General features: G+C 38.4%; 1 protein-coding gene across 1 annotated transcript in view; it reads left to right on the forward strand.

Annotated features, from left to right (window-relative positions):
* GABRB3 (gamma-aminobutyric acid type A receptor subunit beta3) overlaps positions 1–21,463 on the forward strand; it is a 292,198-nt gene that overhangs the window by 21,858 nt on the left and 248,877 nt on the right. Inside the window, exon 2 of the mRNA XM_072950637.1 lies at positions 8,333–8,380. The gene's annotated coding sequence lies outside the window, so the exon portion shown is untranslated. The remainder of the gene's footprint in view (positions 1–8,332; positions 8,381–21,463) is intronic.

Below are 21,463 nucleotides of genomic sequence, written 5' to 3' on the forward strand. Positions count from 1 at the left end.
TAGAATGGCCATAAAATCTAGTGGTTTAATTTTGGGGTATTTACCTGAAGAAAATAAAAACACTAATTTGAAAAATGTGGGCACACCAATGTTCACTGCAATCTTACTTACAGCAGCAAAGATATGGAAACAATTTAAGTGTCCATGGATAGACAAATGAATAAAGACACACACAATGGAATATTATTCGGCCTTAAAAAAGGTGGAATTTTGCTAATTGCAACAACGTGGATGGATCTACAGGGTATTATGCTAATTGAAATATGTCAGATAGAGAAACAAATTCTGCATGATCTCCTTTGTATGTGGAATCTAAGTACCAAAACCAACCAACCAAACAAACAAAACAAAATAAAAAAAGACTCATAGACAACATAAGGATGTTTGCTAGAAGGGAGTAGGATGAATGATGGGTGGAATTAATTAGACTTCATCAAAATGAAAAACTTTTGTGCATCAAAGTATGCCACCAAGAAAGGGAAATGACAACCCACTGAATGGGAGAAAGATCTGCAAATCAGATACCTGGTAAGAGTCTAGCATACAGAATATACACAGAACTTTTAAAACTCAGCAATAAAACTATGTCATCCAGATCAGCCTGTGATGAATAACACAGGTTTTTAAATGGGCTAAGGATTTGAATACACATTTCTTCAAAGAATTTATACAAATACCAAGAAGTACATGAAAGGATGCTCAACAGTATTGGTCTTTAGGGAAATGAAATCAAAACTACAATAATGTACCATTTCACTGCCACGTAGATGTCTATAATAACTTAAAAAAGACAAATAAGAAGTGCTGGTTAGAAGACAGAGAAATTGGAACCCTTACAACATTGCTGGTAAAAATGTAAAGTATTATATAGCCACCATGGAAAACAGGTTGGCAGTTCCTCAAAAAGTTAAAACAGAGCGACCATATGACCCAGCAACTCCTAAGAATACGTCCAAAAGAACTGACAACTTATTTCCATACAAAAACATGTATATGAAAATTCGTAGAGTAGAAATGGCCCAAACAGCAAGCAATTGATGACTAGATAAACCAAATGTGTTGTATCCAGAAGATGGAATATTATTTAGCCACAGACACACACATACACACACACACACACAAATGAAGTAGTGATACTTGTTACGAAAAGGATGAATCTTCAAAGTATGTTACATGAAAGAAGCTAAATACAAAAAGAACATATTATATCATTCCATTTATTTAAAACATCCAGGATGGTTGCCCAGGGGTGTGAAAGGGGTATATTGGGAAGCAGAGTTTTATTTTGGGGATTTGGACATATTCTGAATGATAGTAGTCATGGCTATACAAAGGTGTGAAAGCACTAAAAACCACTGAGTTAAAACGTGGGATTTCACGTTACGTGAACTTTATATGACTAAGATGAATAAGCAAATGCAAAACTCTTAGAAAGCTAAAAATTGAAGGGCATCTCCTTCACCTAGTCAAGGATATCTACTAAAGACCTACAGCTAACTTTAATCTTTTTTTTTTTAATTGAAGTACAGTCAGTAACAATGTGTCAATAGCTAACCTCAGTCTTAATGGTGAAAGAATGAACGCTTCCACCCTTGGAGCTGAAAGGCGGCAAGAAGGTTCTTTCAAAATACTCCTAATCAACATTGCTTTGGAACACCTAACAGCACAGTGAGTCAAGAAGAGGCCTATGTGTTATAAATGAAAAATAAATCATGTGATATGATTGTCTAGAAAACTTGGAAGAATCTACAAAAAAAAACCCCAAAACTCCTAGAGTAAGTAAGTTGATCATCGTCTCAAGAATTAAGATCAATATACAAAAGTCAATATTATTTTTATATAATAGCGATTTAACAATTAGATATTTAAATTAAAAATATTATTTACAGTACATCAAAATATTTCTTATGTACGTATGTAACAAAATATATGTAGAGTACACATATAATTACAAAACACTGATGGAAGAATGTAACAAAATATATGTAGAGTACACATATAATTACAAAACACTGATGGAAGGAATAAATAAATGGAGACATACCATGCTCATAGACTGAAAGACTCAATAATATTAAAACGTCAATTCTCCTCAATTTGACCTAATGTAATTTCAGTTAAAATCTCAGCCATGTTTTTGGTAGACAGTGACAAGCTTAATTTAAAATATATGGGAAGTGAAAGGAATAGTATTGCAAAGACAATTTTTAAAAAGAACAAATTTGAAGTGTCTACACTACCTGATTTTAAGATTTACGATAAAGCTATAGTAATTAAGGCTGTAGAAATGATGATAATTTAAACACATAAATCAATGAAACAGAATAAAGAGTCTAGAAATATACTAACACAAGTCAGGTCAATTTACTTTTGACAAAAGTGCAAAAATAATTCAAATGAAAAAGAACAGTATTTCCTACCAATAGCGCTTGACAATAGGACATCTATATGCAAAAAAACCCCATAAACCTTGACACATATTTACATGTTTCATACCTTATACAGAATTAATTCTAAATGAACTGTGAATCTGAGTGTAAAATATAAAATGATAGCACTTCTAGAAGAAAAAAGGGAAAAATCTGTGTGTTTGGTTTCAGAAAAATTAATTTTAGACATGACATTAAAGACATTATTCATAGAAAGAAAAATTGATAAACTAACCTTCAGCAAAAGGCATTTTGGCAGAGTCTTATAAAATTGAACATAAATTTATATGTTTAAAATATATGTATATTTTATATATCCTTGGAACCCCACTTCTAGATATTTATGCAAGTGGAAGGAAAATATTCATACAAAACCCTGTACATGAATGTTTAGAGCTGCTTTTTTTAACTTCAAAAAAATTTGAAGTGTATTTAGTTTACAATGTTGTGTCAATTTCTGGCATACAGTATAATAGTTCAGTCATACATATACATATGTATTCATTTCATGCTTGCCAAAGATGGAAGCAACCCAGGTGTCCTTCAGCAGATGAAAGGATAAACAACCTGTGGTAGGTCTACAAAACGTAACACTACTCTGTCATAAAAAGTAATGATGAAAGAAAAAAAAAGACACTAGTGAACTCATCTGCAAAACAGAAACAGACTTGCAGACATAGTAAAAATCTTATGTTTAAGGAAAAGTATGTGGAAGGGATAAATTTGGGAATCTGAGATTTACAAATGTTGGCCACTATATACAAAAATAGATTAAAACAAGTTTCTTCTGTATACAGGGAAGTATATTCAATATCTTGTAATAACCTTTAATGAAAAATAATATGAAAATGAATATATGTATATACATGCTTGACTGGGGTATTGTGCTGCACAGCAGCAATTGACACATTATAACTGACTACATTTCAATTAAAAAAAAATCAATGATGCTTTGATTCATACAACATGGGTGAATTTTACTAAGTGAAAGAAACCAAAACCCAAGGACAATATATTGTTTCTTTCAACTTATATGACATTTTGGAAGAGGCAATGCTGTAGCATCAGAGGACAGATGTGTGGTTGCCTGGGTTGGTGGTGGGGGAGGGGTTGACAACAACAATTTATGGGGGGCAATTTTTCTTTTCTATATAATACTTCATTGGTGGATATTAGGCAGAACTATACACCATAAAGAGTGAATTTTTATTTTATTCCATAATTCCAAAATCAGCCAGAATGTTGATGAAAGGCAAGACTGAATGTAGACTATGACAAATGCATCTGACTCTGTTACAGATAGATGACATAATTACACTGAAAGAGGCAGGAAGAAAGGAGCATGTTCCCTCACCTGGCTGCACTGATTGACTCAGATGTGAGGACTCTGAATGGATAAGACTTTCTCAGTCGGCTTCTGGATGGGAAGATGTATGGATGTGAAGTCTGGGCAGCTTTGTCCCATTTGCTCCCAGGACAGTTAGCCTGAGAACAGAAGCATCAGAATGAGGCTGAAAGACAGTCCCAGAGTCCTGATCAAATGTGTACCCCTCTACCCAATTTATACACCCCTTAGGTAAACAATGATTAAATCCTCCTTTTTCCCTCAAACATATTGTGCTACTAGTAATCCAGACTATCCTATCAGAAACAACTTCCATATGCCATTTTAAAAACCTCTTTATTGCTATATGATTCCTGTATAGTAAATACACATATAATTCAGAGTACAATCTGATTGATTTTGGTAGATGTATACACCCATGAAACCACCACCACTATCAAGATGGCTAACGTTTCCATCACTTCCGCAAAGGGGTAAATGTTGAATTCCCAATTTATCCTTCCATTTGCCATGTTGAAGAATTTACTTGAGCAAGTACTTCTGTAAAATTGGTGAGTAAACCAAGGAAAAAAAGAAATCTGAGATTCAGGAAAGTGTATCTAACCCACAGATTCATGACAAAACGTCCGCTGATCAGAGCTTGCTAGCAGGCGAGGGAAGCAGCCAGTCCAGGCTGGAGCAAGAGGGAGACATCCGGGCAAAGTGGGGTGCTATGGATCAGACATCATGCCTCAGGGTTTCTGAGTGGTATGAAAAACGCAGAATAAGGATGGATTATATTTATTAGGAGACAAACATTTTACAGAAGACGCCTAAAAACCTTCGCAGAAGTCTCACGGGCAAAGACTGGGCCATTCACCTTCACCTAAACCAGCCCCAGGCAAGGGGATACAATTCCTAAAGAGAAGGCTCGGGTTTATGGGAGTTTGAAGACCCTGGAACACCTAGCTTCTGCCGTCAAGCGGGGGAAGCACTGTTCTGTCATCGATCAACACTGTGCTGCAGCCCATAAGAAAGGACTGTTACCTTGGGGTCTCCTCCTCCCCCAGGGGTCACCCTTGCCCCAGGAGCCAGGAGAGACAGGAAGGAGCCCACTCAGAACCAAAGGCGTTTCACATCCTGAATCAAAGTGTTACCGAGTCCAAACTTGTTCTGCTCACTGCATGACAGGCCAATAAACGGGGAGATGCGGTGTTGGGACAAAGAATAGCGACTTTATTTGGAAAGCCAGCAGATCAAGAGGATGGCAGACTAACATCTTGGAGAACCATCCTACTTAAGTCAGAACTCAGGATCCTTTTATACTGAAAGGGGAGGGGGGTGGTTGGTTGTTGCGAACTTCTTGGTGTCAGAATCCTTTGTTCCTGCAGCTGTCCAGGTAGGTCAGATCATGGTGCCCCTGTAAACCTCCAACAAAACGAATGTTATTTTCTATTCTGCAACTTTTTATCTTCATATAAATGGAAAAAGTGCTAATATCCTTAAAGGTCAGAGCCTTGAGAATAGGCTCTCCTGTCTATTTCAGGCTAAAGACAACATTGTTTTATAAAAGGTGCAGAACCAGCAAGACTGAGCCTAGGAAACAGGGCACAGGGTTAAAGCCAAAGGAACAGATCTAATATGGAGTCAGATTTGTTCTTTTACAGAAGTTGTAGAAGTGACTGATGGGATTCCCTGGATACTATGAATTGTCTGCATTTGGCAGACTGGTGCTTGGGATGAGAAATTCATTTGAATTAAATAAATAAAACTGCATGTTTGCACACCAGAATTTTCTGTGACTGTAAAATTCATATGGACTACATCTGTAATAGATGCAAATTAATTTTGTAATGAGAAAAGCAGTTAAAAAAAACATTTAAAAGTGGGTGGTGTTGGGGGTGCAGAAGAGGCTGAGCTGGAAATGAGGGATGACTGCCTTTCACAGAGCGAACGCGTGCTTCTGCTAAATGTGTTCTTTGGTCAGTCACAGAGATGCCCTTGATGGTAAGCGCCAGCTTGATTTTACAACAAATACTTCCAGACCCAAACTGATTTTGTAGCTTTCTCTTTGCCATGAGGATTACCCGCCGCGCTAGACTTTTTCAAAAGGCAGCTTCCCTCACGTTGGAATTGATGGCGTTAAAAGGGCTTCATTTTGCTGAGAAATCCATTTTGCTAGCCATTTCCTCCAAAGCTAGTTTTCTTAGCAAAATAAATAAATAAATAAGTTTCTCATCCCTGGGAAGATTAGGGGAGTTTCAGGGCCTCAGGAGGAAATGTGAGATGGGGCAGGACAGAGGATCGGAAAGGGCACTGTTGCAGAGCAGTTCTGTACGGTCTCCCAGGCCTTTCCTTTCCCTGGTAACTGTTGGTCGACATTGCAAAGGACTCCACGGACACTGAGAAGATTAAACAGCAGCACGACTTCTAACACACCTGTGTGCCGCACACCGTTTTGTGTGCCGTCTGTATATCCTGTTTGCTGAAGTGGCTGTCTTTTGCTCAGTTTTAATTGAGTTGTTTGCTGTCTTACAGAAGAATTTTGAGAGTCCTTTATGCACTCTGAAGTCCTTTGTTGTACATGAGGCTGACAAATGTTTTCTGCAAATACGTAACTTGTCATTTCACTTTTTTAAACATTTTATTTCTTAACCTAATGCTTTAAATGTTTATTAAGCACAGTTTGTCATTTTATAATGAACTGTGCTTTTAGCACCATGTCTAAAAAGTCTTTGCCTACTCTCAGGTCATGAAGATTATTTCTTACATGTTTTCCCCTAAATTTCTAAAGTGGACAATTTTAGGTACATGAAAATATAGATATATGATTAATTTTGAGATAGTTTTTGTATAAGCTGTGAGGGTTAGGTTGAAGTTCAGGTTTACATATGAATGTTCTGTCTGCTGGAAAGCTGGTCTTTGGTTGACAATCGTTTGACCAGATTCTTTAATATTTATTTTCTTGACTTTCCATTCTATTCAATTGATCTATGTGTCTATTCCTTCACCAATAAAATACTGTCTAGATTAGATTACTGTGGTTTTACAATAGTTCTAAAAATGTAGCGGAAATTCGTTTATTTAATCTAAAGTGTTTCTTATTTAATTCTTGGAAATTCGTTCTCATTTTATCGAATAATTTTTCCTCCATTTCTGATACCTCCCACTACCCAGAGGTTGGCACCTGCACTTCCGTAGTCCGTGTATCTTTGCTATTCCTTTGCATTATTAGCGCCTTATCTTTTAATCCTGCCGTTGAGAGTCCTTCAACATGATCATCCAGCTCACTAATTTTTTCTTCAGCTGTTGAAATTTTATTTATCCTTTTAAACATGTTCTTTCTTAAAACAGTGATATGTTTCATACCTTAATAATTTACCAAACTCTTTTTTATATCTTATTCCTTTGCTGCTAATGTTCTCTTCCCTCTTTGAGATACTTATTTTGCTTATTTTATTTCCTTGCTCCATCTTTTTTTTTTTTTTTGCTATTTTCCCACGTTTTCCCATAATTTCACTTCATGTGGAAAATGTTGCCTCGTTTTTTTCTTCTTAGTTCTGGATGTGTTTCTCAAACATCGGAGAGCTTTATTTGTGAGCTCATATCCTGCTGAGACAGCCCTTGACCAGGATGCTGAGAGGCGTTGGAAAGGCTAGAGGCCACGCCCCTCACTAGTCCTTCCTCCACGTCTCTGACACGTGGGTTTTCGCTGTCAATAGTGGTTCCATGACCTTCAGTTATGGGTTTCATCTCCACTGCTTTACTTCGATTACTTTTGTTTTCAGTGACTCTTTCAGTATGTGAAAAATAACGCCTTGTACACAGTCATCAATATATAACTGTTATTCCATAATCCTTCTGTTTTCCCACAAATCTTATGCTTAAGTTTTCCCCTGATTCAGATTTCAACTGGAAATTGAAAATTTCATTTCCTCAAGAAGGTTTCTTGGGGGAGAGGGGGTGGGAAGGGACAGACTGGAGCTTGAAATTTGTAGATACTGACAGGTATATATAGAATAGATAAACAAGATTATACTGTATGGCACAGGGAAATATATACAAGAGCTTGTGGTAGCTCACTGTGAAAAAGAATGTGACAATGAATACATGTATGTTCATGTATAACTGAAAAATTGTGCTCCACATTGGAAATTGACACAACATTGTAAACTGACTATAACTCAATAAAATAAAATTCCAAAATAAAAGCTTTTCTTGCTGTCCTATTTACTATGGCTTCTTTCAAATCATTTTCTATTATACTACTTTGTTTTATTTATATCACTGCACATACCACTATTTAAAATTATCTTTTTTTATTGTTTGTTTTCTGTCTTCTCCACCAAAATGTAAGCCGTGGTTTGGTAAACATTTAAGCTTATCTAATGTAATGCATATTGCTTTTTAAAATGTGTGCACATTTCTTAAATATCATTTCTTGAAATTCATCAAAAAGCTAGTAGAGGCATTTCACCACCAAATAGACACAATTTGAGAATATGCTTATTGACGGAATTTCAGATCTTAGCAATAAATTTGAAACTTACATTTTATCCTTCTTTCATTTTTTTTCCAGGAATGCAGTCAAAGAACACAGAAAACTTTACACCATTTATGAAACCAGGTGAGTCCATGATATCTTCAATTTATGTATTAAAGACTTCCACTTTTCACCAATGACACAAGTATTAATAATCATCACAATATGAGCTATGGTCATCTTGCTGTGTGTAGTTTCTGTTTGAAACTCTAGCAAAATTATTATAAAGCATACACAGAAACTAAATAATAGTAATAATAATAATAATGATAATAATAATAATAAATAGTATCACCTTAATTTGCCTTATGTAATTTTGTTATAATTTTAAATAAAATTTTCATTGAATTCTAATGAAGCATCTAGACCCTTAGGGATTTTAGCATTAAGTGCCTCCAAGTTTAAAAACAGTGTTTTAGCACCAAATGGAACTTCAAATGTTATCATTTTACATGTTTGGAAACCCAGACAGGTTAGTCTTGCCTAAGATCACACACCTATTCAGAAGGAGAATTAGGAAAATAAATATATTACTTACTGTCATCATGATGCTTTTAGATTGCTCCACACTGCCTGCGGAAAATAATCCCTAATAATTTTGTGTGAATAAAAGTGTGTTCTCTGGCTGATGGTGTCTTGGAAAGAAATGGGCTTCGACAACAAAATTTTGCAGGAAATCTTGTGAAGGCACGTATTTAATGGAAACGAATCATCTGATAATTTTTTATTTATCTTCAAAAATTCAGCTACAATGTAACTTCACACTTAAAACTTATCTCAGGGAGAGAGGGGTGGGAAGGGATAAACTGGGAGTCTGAGATTTGCAGATACTGAATGGTATATATAAAACAGATAAACAAGTTTATACTGTACAGCACAAGGAAATATATTTAATATCTTATAGTAGCTTACAGTGAAAAAGAATGTGAAAATGAATATATGTATATTCGTGTATGACTGAAGCATTGTGCTGGGCACCAGAAATTGACACAACATTGTAAAGTGACTCTACCTCAATTAAAAAAAAAACATGAAAATGTTGTAGATATTATACAGTTACTGTTGAATTTATAAACTGACTACATGTCCATAAAAAAAATTATCTGTTTACCAATCACCCTCAACCTTCAAACTCAATCAACTCAATCAGTCAAAATTCATCCTCCTCTGGGCCCACTATTTGTTAATGTTTAAAGATTTTCTATGTAAGGGACTAGTAGTTCCTTCCTGCCTGCCTTTCTTCCTTTCTTTCTTTTCTTCTTTCCATATGTCCAGATTCTAAGTACTGTAATTTGAACTGCAGAAGTTGTTCAATATTTTTGGTAGAAATAATCATTTATTATGAAACATCATTCCAGCTTATTATTTATCGTGTACATATCATTTTATTTACTCATCCAAACGTTTCCTTTGGACAAATTCTTAAAAACACAACTGTATGCTGAAAGAGTAGGCACATTTACAATTTTTAATTTATGTGTAAGTTTGAACAGAAGTTTGATAAATAGTAAATACAGAGCATAAGTACTCACAAATAAACACACCTACATAACCAGCGATCGGATTGGAAAACAGAGCATTAGAGTCATTATGTTGCACACTTGGAACTAACTCCTGTCTGCACTCTTCCTCTTCATAATGATATGAGGCAATTGCCCTGCCAACGTGACAACTTCATCTGAGGGTCACTGATTTACTGGAAGGAGGGGACCAAAGTAACTAGGTAGCAACCATCGCTCTTTGTTTAATGATGTTCTTACTGTATCCACGTGTCCAAGTGTCTCTTCTCTGGGAACCAGGGCATGTATGTAAACCCACCAAGTTGATCCAGTTTTATTTTTAACTCTTAACACATCCATAGTTTACACTGTGGTTTACTGTTGATGCTATAAATTCTACGGGTTCTGACAGACCTGTAATGGCAAGTATCCATCATTACAGGATCATACAGAGGAGTTTCATTTCACTTCCCTAAAAATCCCCCATTTTTCCTCCTATTCACCCCTTCCTCCCTCCCGCTGAATATTAAGCAACCACTGATCATGTGGATCATATGGTAAGAGGATGCTGAGGTTTGTAAGAAACCACCAAACTGTCTTCCAAAGTAGCTGCGCTGTTTTGCATTTCAATCTGCGAGGAATGAGAATTCCTGTTGCTTCACATCATTTTCAGCATTTGGTGTTGTCAGTGTTTTGGATTTTAGCCATTCTAATAGTTACACAGCGGGACCTCATTGTTGTTTTAGTTACTTTCATCAATTCCCTGATGACATACGCTGTTGTGTACTTTTCCGCATGCTTATTTGGCATCTGCGTATCTTCTGTAGTTAAGTGTCTGTTCAGATCTTCTGCTTATTTTTTTAATCAGGTTGCTTGTTTTCTTACTGTTGAGTTGTAAGTGTTCCTTGAATAATTGGATATCAGTACTTTATCAGATATGTGTTTTGCCAGTCTGTGGCTTGTCTTCTCATTTTCTTAACAGTGTTTTTTGTAGGAGGGAAGTTTTTAATTTTAATCAAGTCCAGCTTATTGATTTTCTTCTTTCATGAATTACGCTTTTTGCATTGTTATCTAAGAAGTCGACCCTAAACTCCAGGTTACCCAGATTTCCTCCTATGCTACTTGTAGAAGTTTTTTTTTTTTTAAACTGAAGTACAGTCAGTTACAATGTGTCAGTTTCTAGTGTACAACATATGTTTCAGTCATACATATACATACATATATTTGTTTTCATATACTTTTTCATTATAGGTTACTACAAGATATTGAATATAGTCCCCTATGCTATACAGAAGAAATCTGTCATTTATTTATTTTATATGTAGCAGTTAATATTTACAAATCTCAAATTCCCAATTTGTCCCTTCCCACCCATTTTCACCCTGGTAGCCATAAGTTTGTTTACTATGTCTGTGAGTCTCTTTCTGTTTTGTAGATGAGTTCATTAGTGTCCTCTTTTTTCTTTCTTTCTTCCTTTTTTCTTTTAGATTCCTCATATGAGTGATATCATATGGTATTTTTCTTTCTCTTTCTGGCTTTAATAGTTTTACAGTTTACATTTAACTCTATGATCCATTTCAAGTTAATTTTTGTGAAAGGAGTAAAATCTGTGTCTGGAAGGTTTGTTTTGGCATGTAGACGCCCAATTGCCTCAGCATTGTTTGTTAAAAAGACCGTCCAGTCTTCATTGAATAGCCTCTGCTCTTTTCCCCAGGGCAATTGATTACCTTTCTGTGAGTCTGCTTCTGCATTCACTGTTCTCTTCTGTACATCTGTATGTCCATTCTCCACCAGTTCCTCTCTGTCTTGATTACTGTATCTTTATAGTAAGTCTTGCCATCAGGTGATGTCTGTCCTCTGACTTTGTTCTTCTCCTTCAATACTGTGTTGGCTATTCTGGGACTTCTGCCTTCATAGATCAACTTTAAAATCAGTTTTTCAATATATACAAAATAATTTTCTGGGATTTGGATTGAGAATGCATTGAATCTATAGGTTAAGGTGGGAAGAACTGACATCTTGACAATATTGAGTTTTCCTATTCTATGCACAGGGTCTATCTCTCTATTTATTTAGATCTTCTTTTGATTTCTTTCATCAGAGTGGTAGTTTTATAGTTTTCCTCATACAGATCTTGAACGTATCTTGTTAGATTTATCCTTAAGTATCTCAATTTTTAATGCTAATTCCCTAACAGTTTTTTAGCTATGCTATTCTTTTTGTTTACCATGGAAATTACAATAAGCAGTCTTTAAGTAGTGACTAACACGAATTATTTTCTACATCCTAGAAAATTATTGTTATCAATGTAAACCCTACATACATTTTAACCCAATAAGTTATTATTATCATATTACCATCTGTATAAGCAGCATGTTTTATACATTCACTATTAACTCAGACTTACCTATTTACCGCTAATGTAGCTCTCTGTTCCTTCCTACACTGCCATGTTTCTTTAGCAATTATATTCTGTCTACTGGAAGGATTCCTTTTAGTATGTATCTTTCAGTGCAAGTGTACTGGCACAAATTCCTCTAAGACTTTTTTGTCTTATGTATCTTTATTTTTCCTTCAGTAGTGAAGAATGTTTACAATGAATATAGAGTTGTCGGAAATTGTTTTCTTATTTTAAAAAAATTATTTATTTTGGGGGGGTAATTAGGTCTATTTATTTATTTTTGGAGGAGGTGCCAGGGCTTGAACCCAGGACCTCATGCATGCTAAGCATGTGCTCTACCTCTTAAGCTATACCCTCTCCTCAGCAACTAATTTCTTTCACCACTTAAAAGATGTCATTTCATTGTCTTTTATCCCCCCTCCGCATCCCCCAGTTTCTATTAGAAGTCTACTGTCAGTCTTACTGTTCTTTGAAGCTGATTTTTATATTTTTGGACATGCATCTAATGCATTTTTCTTTGATTCTGATTTTTAAAAGTTGTATTATAATGTATTTAAGTGCAGTTTTCTTTCTGTTTATCTCACTTTGGTTTCATAGTTTTTGTGAATCTGTGGCTTAATCTCTTCTTAACAATTTTAGAAATGTCTCAGGCATTATCTCTACAAATGTTTTTATGCCATTGTATCTACTGTTCCTTTCTGTAGCTTTAATTACTATTATACTACACCTTTTTACTGTCCTCTGATGTCTTTTATTCTCTTTTCTGCCTTTCCCTTACTTGTTTCTCCCTCCATGTCTTGGACTGGTTATTTCGTAAAGGCCTGTCTTCCGGGTGATGATTTCTCTCTTCAGTTGTATCTCCTCTGCTATTTGACCCGTTCTCAATATGTCATTATATTTTTCAGTTCTAGAATTTCCATTTAATTCTCTTATACAGATTTCAATTCTCTTAAGAATTTCTCCATCCTGTCATCTATTCCTTAAGCATCTGATAACTCCAATATCTGGATCACTATGGTTATAATTTTATTGTTGGGTTTTTTTTTTTTTTTGGTTCTAGATCTTGATATGCCTTTTAAATTTGATTAAATGCCAGACAAGTGTTTTAAACTATAAAAGCTCTGGCTCAGCACTGTTCCACAGAACTTTCCATGCTGATGGAAAGGTTTCATCTGTGTGCTGTCCAGTATGAGCACTACTAGCCACGTGCAGTTTTCGAGCACTTGAAATAGGACTAGTGTGACTGGTGACATATCATCTTATTTTATTTACTTTTAATACATTTAAATGCAAATAGCCACACGTGGCTTGTGACTAGCATACTGAGCAGCACAGTTCTAGATACAGAGTCTTGCCTGGCACTGCAAGTTCAAAAGCTGCCAGTTCTCTGCTTGATATTTCTTCTACCAGAAAGGATATTCTTTAGCTCCTTGTGAGGAGCTGGAGTAGAAGCAGGTTTAATGCAATCAGGCGTAAGGCTGAGTTTCGCTAGGTCATTGCTGAATTCCTGGTTTACTCTTTCTTTTACTTTGCAGTTTGCAAGAGTCACACAGGACAGTCTAGTGTGTTTCCCTGGCCTGTCCCTCTTGGTTGGCTCTGGGCTCCAACTTTGGTCTCCTCAGAGCAGGGAGAGTGCTGGCAGCTCTCCTCAGCCCTTCAGCCGGCTGATCCCTACTTTCAGCTCAGCCCCTGCGTCTTGCCTCCCCTGTGCTGCTTAGGAATTAGTGCCTCAGGACAACAACACGTCACGCCGACATCGACCCAGGTTCTTGGACTCCTTAAATAACAGAAATTGATAAGAGGCCAGGTGAGAAAGTGAGGCAAGGCTTTGCTGGGGCTTGTGCTGAAACATGAGGGAACGGAAACAAGCAACAGATTCCGTTGCTCACTCCTCGAGTACGGGGGCGAGCTAGTCCCTTAGATGCGGTGAAGGCAGGGGCTGGCCCAGGCATCAGGCCGCAGCGGTGGCTTAGGTGGCCTGCCTGCCCCCTTGGTGGGCTGTGTGCAGGGATCACGCACAGCACCCTGCTTTTGGCCTGGACACCCCAGAAGTGGCAGTTGGGTTTTTGGTCTCTTTATATCTTGCTGTTCGTAATCCGCCCCGACTGCACATGCATGCGCTTATTTTTGGTCCCTTATAGCTCCTTCGTATCCTGTTGCTGGAGGAGGAGACGTTCGTCCAGGTGCAAGCACAGGTCCCAGTCAGTGCAAATGCTGCAGCGAAGGGGCCCAGATCCCAGCCTGTCTCAGAACTCTTGGAATCACTTTTCTGTGTTTCCCTTTTTTATCCGGAGACCTCTCATGTTCTGCTCTGAGCCTCAGTTTTTATCTCATTAGCCCTGTGAGATGTCCAAAATCTCTTTTCAGCTTCTCTGCCTCATAGCAGCTGCTTTCTCTTCAGCTTCACAGCCTCTGCCCCCACACAGCTTCTGAATCATTAATTTGGCTGCCTTAGAAGCAGACCCTGAGATAAGTATTGGAGTAAAAGTGATTTATTCAGGGAGTGCAGCGGACACAGACAGTGGCACAGGGAAGTGATGCAGAGAAAGGAAAGCAGCAAATAAAAGTCAGGTTACTAAGCCGGTTATCATACTAAACAACTGGGGCCGAATCCTCCAGCGAAAGTCTAGAAAATGATGTAAAACACACATCTCAGATATACGGTACCCAACTGTTGCGAGGTCTGGAGTGTTTTTGTACCAACTCCCAGGGGCCGCTTTGGGAAGGATGCAGGGTCAGTTACACTTCCTCCCTGCAGTATATAGACCGATACCACTTAGAACAGTGTTCTAAGGTTTCAGAAAAAAAACAGATCATCTGGAAACGCACATTCTGGCAGCTGGAAGTCTGCTGGAGCACACTGAACGGTGGATGAACAGAGCAGAACAAACAAGGCGTAGAAGGTCACGTTCACCTCTGTGAATTTGTTTTCTTTCCAGAATTCTGGCCCCTCAAATTCTGGCTACCTTAATAGCTCTTTCATACCCTCTCCTGTATTTTTTTCTGTTTTTATCAATTTTTTCCTGCTTGTTCTAAGCAGGGGGATTGGTCTCCCGAAAGCTACCCAGTCGTAGCGGACAGCAGAAATCCGGGTTATTAAGTTTGGGTTCTAAACAGTATGCTGCTGAATGATGTGGCGGTCTGGTCACTAAAATATCATTTTATTGATTTGGAAGGTGGGTAACTGTTATTCAATTTGTACCAGTTGAACTGAGGTATTTTTAAAGACCGCAAGCAATTTTCAACAAACATGGGTCCAGTGGCAACTCAGTTCCACATCTGAGCACCGTAGTGAAGGTGTATCTTTCCAGTGAGAATGGTCTTGTTCTGCATCTGCTTGTTATTTTTTCATAAGTGATTATATGTGAAAGATTAAAGAAACAGAGTCAGCTTATTCTTCCGTATCCCCCTCCCGCACAATTCATTGATAGAATTACTTTGAAAACAAAGCGGAAAATGCTCAGTTAAGAAGAAGGTTTCTCCTGAATCTCTAATGTCTGTGCTTGCAGAATTCTAATGTTCCCAGGCGTGATTCCAGACCGCGGTTGTGCCCTGTTGTTGAAGCATCCTGGCTTCTAACTTGCTGAGAGTTCACTTTCTCTTTCCGGCCGCTGGTGTTGGTTCTCATGCTCCATGAAGCGTCTCCCCGTCATGGCTGAGCTTTGCCAGTGAGTGACAAGTGTCAAGGTACATCTTCACTTGTCCCTGACATTTGCCACTCAGCTACTTCCCTGTTCCCCAGAAAGGCTGTCCACCACCTGCACAACGCTGTCTGCACAGAGCACGCCCAGCAATGGGATGCAAGCAAGCACTCAGAACCAAGAGTTTCTGGGGCCTGTCACGGGCTGGCATGCAACCAGGTGGGCAATGTGGATCAAGGATAGAGTTGTCAGCATGCATTTCTGGTCACACATACTGACAGTAAAAATAATTCAATACAGCCCATACGTACATTAAGTTCTTTATAAAATGCCCTCACGCAGATGAGATATTTTTAATGTCAAAAAAAGCCTCTAACTCCCTTCCTGCAGTGGAGCATCTTGCTAATTTCCTGTGGAACCATGAATACAGACAAGAAGAAAGCCAGGTACCAAGAAACCTGGAGGCACCGCAGCTAAGAGTCTGTTTCAGAGGCAGCCCAGAGTCAGTCCTTGGGTAACAGTGATGACAGGTGGAGGGACCAGTGTGTGCCAAGTTCCAAGGATGCGATCCCTGAACCAGCTTCCCCCAGGACAGGAGCCAGTTTCAGAGGAGCTTAACTAAGCCCTGTAGGCAGAATAGTTAATGAGCAGCTTCGAACTGAAGGGGAATATTTAGAGAATCCGTATAGTTTCCAGTGAGCAAATCCAAATAAATCCTGAGCTTTGTTCTGAGAATTTCTCCGCCTTCAAAACCTTGCATGCGATGCCGTCTGTCTCTGATTCCGCAAATGTGCTTGTATCTGTAGTACAACACCCCACAGCATAAGGGAGAATTTTCTATCTGTTGTGTGATGCAGTTCAACCAGTTTCCCTGACAGTAGAAATGAAGTATGACTTCAGATCACATTGTTCGAACTGGATGAGTCAAAATCTGATGTAGACATTTGCAGTTAATGTCACACTGGGAGAAAAATAAAGCCATGGACGGTAGTTATTACCAAGTGAAGTCTGTTTACAAGCTTCTCCTGCTCAGTTCCCCTCACATGACTCACGTTGGCATCAACAGTAACATGATTAATACTGTTAAGGAGCCACCATGTTTGTGCGCCTTTTGACCATAGATGGAATCCAGCTCTGGCTCTCCTATGCTTATAGACATCCATGAAGATGAGAACCACGGGTGCACTCTCTTCTTCTTAAGTGAAATGGAGAGCCCCAGGTAGCTTCTGACTTCTTTATCTTTATTGTTGGTGCTTATCTGTTAATACCGTACTTCTGACAACTCGAAATCACCAAGATCCTAGACTGAGAACACATCGTCATCCTCCAGTGAGGATGCTGGGCATTGAGAAAGTAACCTCAGCTCCATTCATGGCTTGTTTGTGTCTAAAAGACCATGACAACGTCCAGGTGAATGTCTGGCCTCGCCCTTAGTGGTATGAGCTTTATCCCAGGAGTGTTTACTTACTCTTAACTTGGAAGTTTGAACATGAATGTTGTTGAGATTAAGCAAAAAGATGTGTAATTATCCTATTTTTCCCATCTGGCTTTTTTCCCATTACCTGTCCAATTCCAACTTTTGCACCAAAATGTTTGAAAATCAGACTTCTGTTTGGGTCATATTGATCCAATAAAAATGGAGCTTGAGAGGATGGCCGTGTCCCAGGTCCCTGTCAAGCAAGGGTCCTTCGCTTCATGCAGGAAAGTAATCAAGAGTGAGCTGCAGTTGAGTAAAGATAGATTTATTCAGAGAGGTACACACTCCATAGACCGAGTGTGGGCTGTCTCAGAAGGCAAGGGAAAGGCGTAGGAGACACACATTCCCTGGACAGAATGCAGGCCATCTTTCTGAGAAGGGAAGGCGGTGGCCTTAGGGCATGTGGTCAGCTAGAATGGCCACAAGGTGGGGGGTGGGTAGTTTTTATGAGCTCCGTTATTTCAAATGCTACCAAGTGGGAGGATTATTCCAACTACTTTAGGGAAGGGACTGGGATTCCCAGGAATTGGGCCACCGCCCACTTTTGGACCTTTTATGGCCAGCCTGGGAGCTGTCATGGCACCAGTGGATGTGTCACTTACCATGCTAACATATTTATTACAGTGAGTCTATAGTGAAGCTCACGGTCCACTGGGAGTCAAATCTCCTGCCGTCATGGGCCTCAAGGTCTACTGAGAGCTGAATTCTCTGCTGTCTCGGTGCTAATTGCTGTGTTGTTCCTTTAATGGCTGTGCCCTGCCCCCTTCCCTCCTGTCTCAGTGTATTCAGGAGCATCCAGGAACTAGTCACAAAGAGGTGAGGCGTTTTGTGGTCTCACAGCCGGTCTCCCTGCATCACCTGGTCTGCATCATCTCCAGAATGTTCAGGAGCAATGGAGGGAGGGTTTCCCACACTGGGGCAGCCAGGGCTGTGCTGAGTAGCAGTTTGTCTGTTGACCCCACCCCTGGGCTCTAGTGGACGCAGAGATGGGACGGCCAAGAAGAAAAACACACAGGGCAACACCTGTCGTTACCCAGTTTCCGCCTGCAGGTAATTTCCAGACTTGGTGCAACAAAAGGTCATTCAAAGAGAGTCTGGCAGGCTTGCTGGGTTGCGGACCAGCAATCAGAGATTCAAGACGCTAAGGTTACTGTAATTTGGAGACAACAGTCCCAGAGCAGAAGCAGGTGCACGGAAAAAGAGCTTCAGAGATGTGGATGGCAGCACATTTGAGTCTTTGGTTAAACATCATTCTGCATATCCACAGGGTAAAACTCCTTATGTCCAGGCAAAGGAAAACTTGCAGAAATGGCTAATTACTCAGACAGTCCTCAGAGATCACACAGTCAAGAATCATTTGAATCCCCAATATTTATCGTGGAGAAAACTCCTTGAATACACAAGATACTCAGTAGACTCCAGAAAGAGAATATTTTAGTAATTGAGTTAAATTAAACCTATAAGAAAATCTTCACTAGATACATCATTTAAAAGCATCAGATGCATCCACGGAAGCAAACTGAGCAAAGCACAGTGACCGCTATTGCAATGTAACAAAGCTGGAACCGAAAAAAATGAAAGATTCACAGTGAGGGGCTTTGCTGTGTGTGAATTTTACCTTAGTAAAAACTGACTTCAAAAAAGAAGTCAACTCTATATTTTTCTCAAAAGATGAAAAAATTGGAAAAATCAGTAAAATTAATATACACCCACCAATAAGGCGAGGACAGGCAGATTCAACACTGTCTCCCAGTGGAGGCTCTGGAACATGAGCTGAGAACACAGGCCATTGTGTTCTCAGATCGGCAGCAAAGCCAGGACCGCCCTCAGCAGCCTCAGGATCAGCCCAAAGCCAAGCTGCATGGAGGACAGCAGCCCCTCCATGGCCCCGCTCCCCCCAGGGCTCTGCCCAGTTACCGTGGAGCCACCAGCCACAACCAGCCCCGGGGGACACCCCAACTTTCCCCCTGGAGCCCAACCAGTAACTGACATCCTGGATTGGCCAGTTATCTGCTCAGTGTCAGTGGGGAGGAGGGGGGCTTGTCAGAGCAGAAAGTTGTAACTAAAATGTCACTCTCTCCATTATTGTCTAATGGCAATTTTTTCTTACCTCTTTCTTGTTGTGTTTATATCTGTATACAATAAAAATATAGTGAAATGTGTCAATGTAAAGTTTATGATTTCACAAATCTTTCAAATTCCTAACCCTTGACAGTATCAGAAAAGTCAGTGCATGAACCATATGTTTGAATCATATCCATTAACACAGAATATATACCCTCTGTCAAAATACATACACTCGCTCGACATGCATCCATCAGTTTGATGGTGGCTGTACTTGATAAAAATGAAAAAAATCACAATGTGTACTTTGATGTCTGTCTCTTTTGCTCTAAGTCATGTTTTTAGAGCTACATGTTTTTATTTGAATATGCCATTTGTTCTGTTTGTAGGGCTGAATAATGTGACCTTGTAAGATTATATTACAAAATATTAATCCATTCTCTTAATAATGGACATTTGGGTTAGTTCAAGTGTTGTTATTATGGATAAATATTTTTGTATATATACACACGCCTCATTGTTCTAAATATCTGTTTTCATTTACCCTGTGAGACAAACACCTGGGAGCAGCTCTACTGGGTAGATGTGTGCTAAATACGCCTTCATTTTGAAAGAGATTTCTTGAGGTATAATTTACATGCCATAAATTCACCCATTTAAATACAAAATTCTTTGGTTTTTGAGTGTGTGAATGTGCAGAGTTGTGTCTCCCTCATAATTCTATTTTAGAACAATTCAATCACAGGAAAAAAAAGATTCCTCAATCCACAATTTGCTTTATCGGCTTCATTTGACACAGTCGGTCTCTCTTTCTCTTTGAAATGCTTCCATGATATAGATTCCAGTTCAATACATTCTATCATTTTTATAATTGTTTTTGTTGTTGGTTTCTGTTTTTTTTATGAACTGACTGGCCTTTCCTTCTTTCCTCCACTGATGGTTTCCACTTTTCTTCTAAAACCTTTAGCATTAGTTTGACTCAGGAATTAGTTCTTTTTTTTTTTTTTCATAGTTTACATTAGGGTTCAGTCTTGATGTTGTACTTTCTATGGGTTCTGACAAATGCATAATGACATGTAGCCACCACTGTAGTATCATACAGAATAACTTCATTGCCCTAAAAATCCTTGTGCTCTATCTATTCAATCCTCCATCCTTCCCTCCCCCTCCCCAGATCCCTGGAAACCACGATCTTTTTATTGTTTCTGTAGCTGTGCCTTTTCCAGAATGTTATTTGGTTGGAATCGTACAGTTTGTGGCCTTTTCAGGCTGGCTTCTTTCATTTAGTGATATGTCTATTAAGTTTTTTCTATGTCTTTCATGGCTTGATAGATCATTTTTTTTTAACTGCAGATATACCTTTTAATTTACATATATGTACTGTTGATTGTTTCCAAGGATGTTTAGAGATTTAGCTTTTTAAACTTACATAGTTATCAAAGGAATAAAGCCAACCACAAGATAAGAATTAACTCGAAAAGATACGTACGCCCTGCTATTAACAGCAACATTATTTATAATTGCCAAGATACGGAAGCATCCTAAGTGCACATCAACAGTTGAAGAGATAATGGAGATGCAGCATATATATGTACATATGTAATGGAATACAACTCACCCATAAAAAAGAAGGATATTTTGCCATTTGTGGCCTTTCATTTTTTTTTTTTCACTTCAAAAACCAAAAGTTTATAACTGGCAGAGACAAGAAATGTACAATCTTAAGTAAGATATAAATAATCATTTTTAGCATACATTAAAAAACTTAAATAAATAAATAAACCTAACTACTTCCCCCACCCCCCACAAAAACTCCTATCTTTTAAAATGGGCCGTGTATGGTGAGGCCACAAACTCAAGAAAATAACCTAATAGCTAAAAAGTATATAAAAATAATTAAAATTTGGTAATAAAGTACATGCAAATTGAGCAGTAATGTGTTATGAGTTCATAGACATTGTAACTGTAGAAATTAATGACGCTTATATGCCAAGAGGGATAATGATGTGGGGAAATGAGAAACCTTCTACAGAGCTGGTGAGGCGACAAGTAAGTACAGCCACTTGGGAAAGCGATTTGCCAATA

Source organism: Vicugna pacos, chromosome 27 (genome assembly GCF_048564905.1).
Source record: "Vicugna pacos chromosome 27, VicPac4, whole genome shotgun sequence".
Taxonomy (NCBI): Eukaryota; Metazoa; Chordata; class Mammalia; order Artiodactyla; family Camelidae; genus Vicugna; species Vicugna pacos.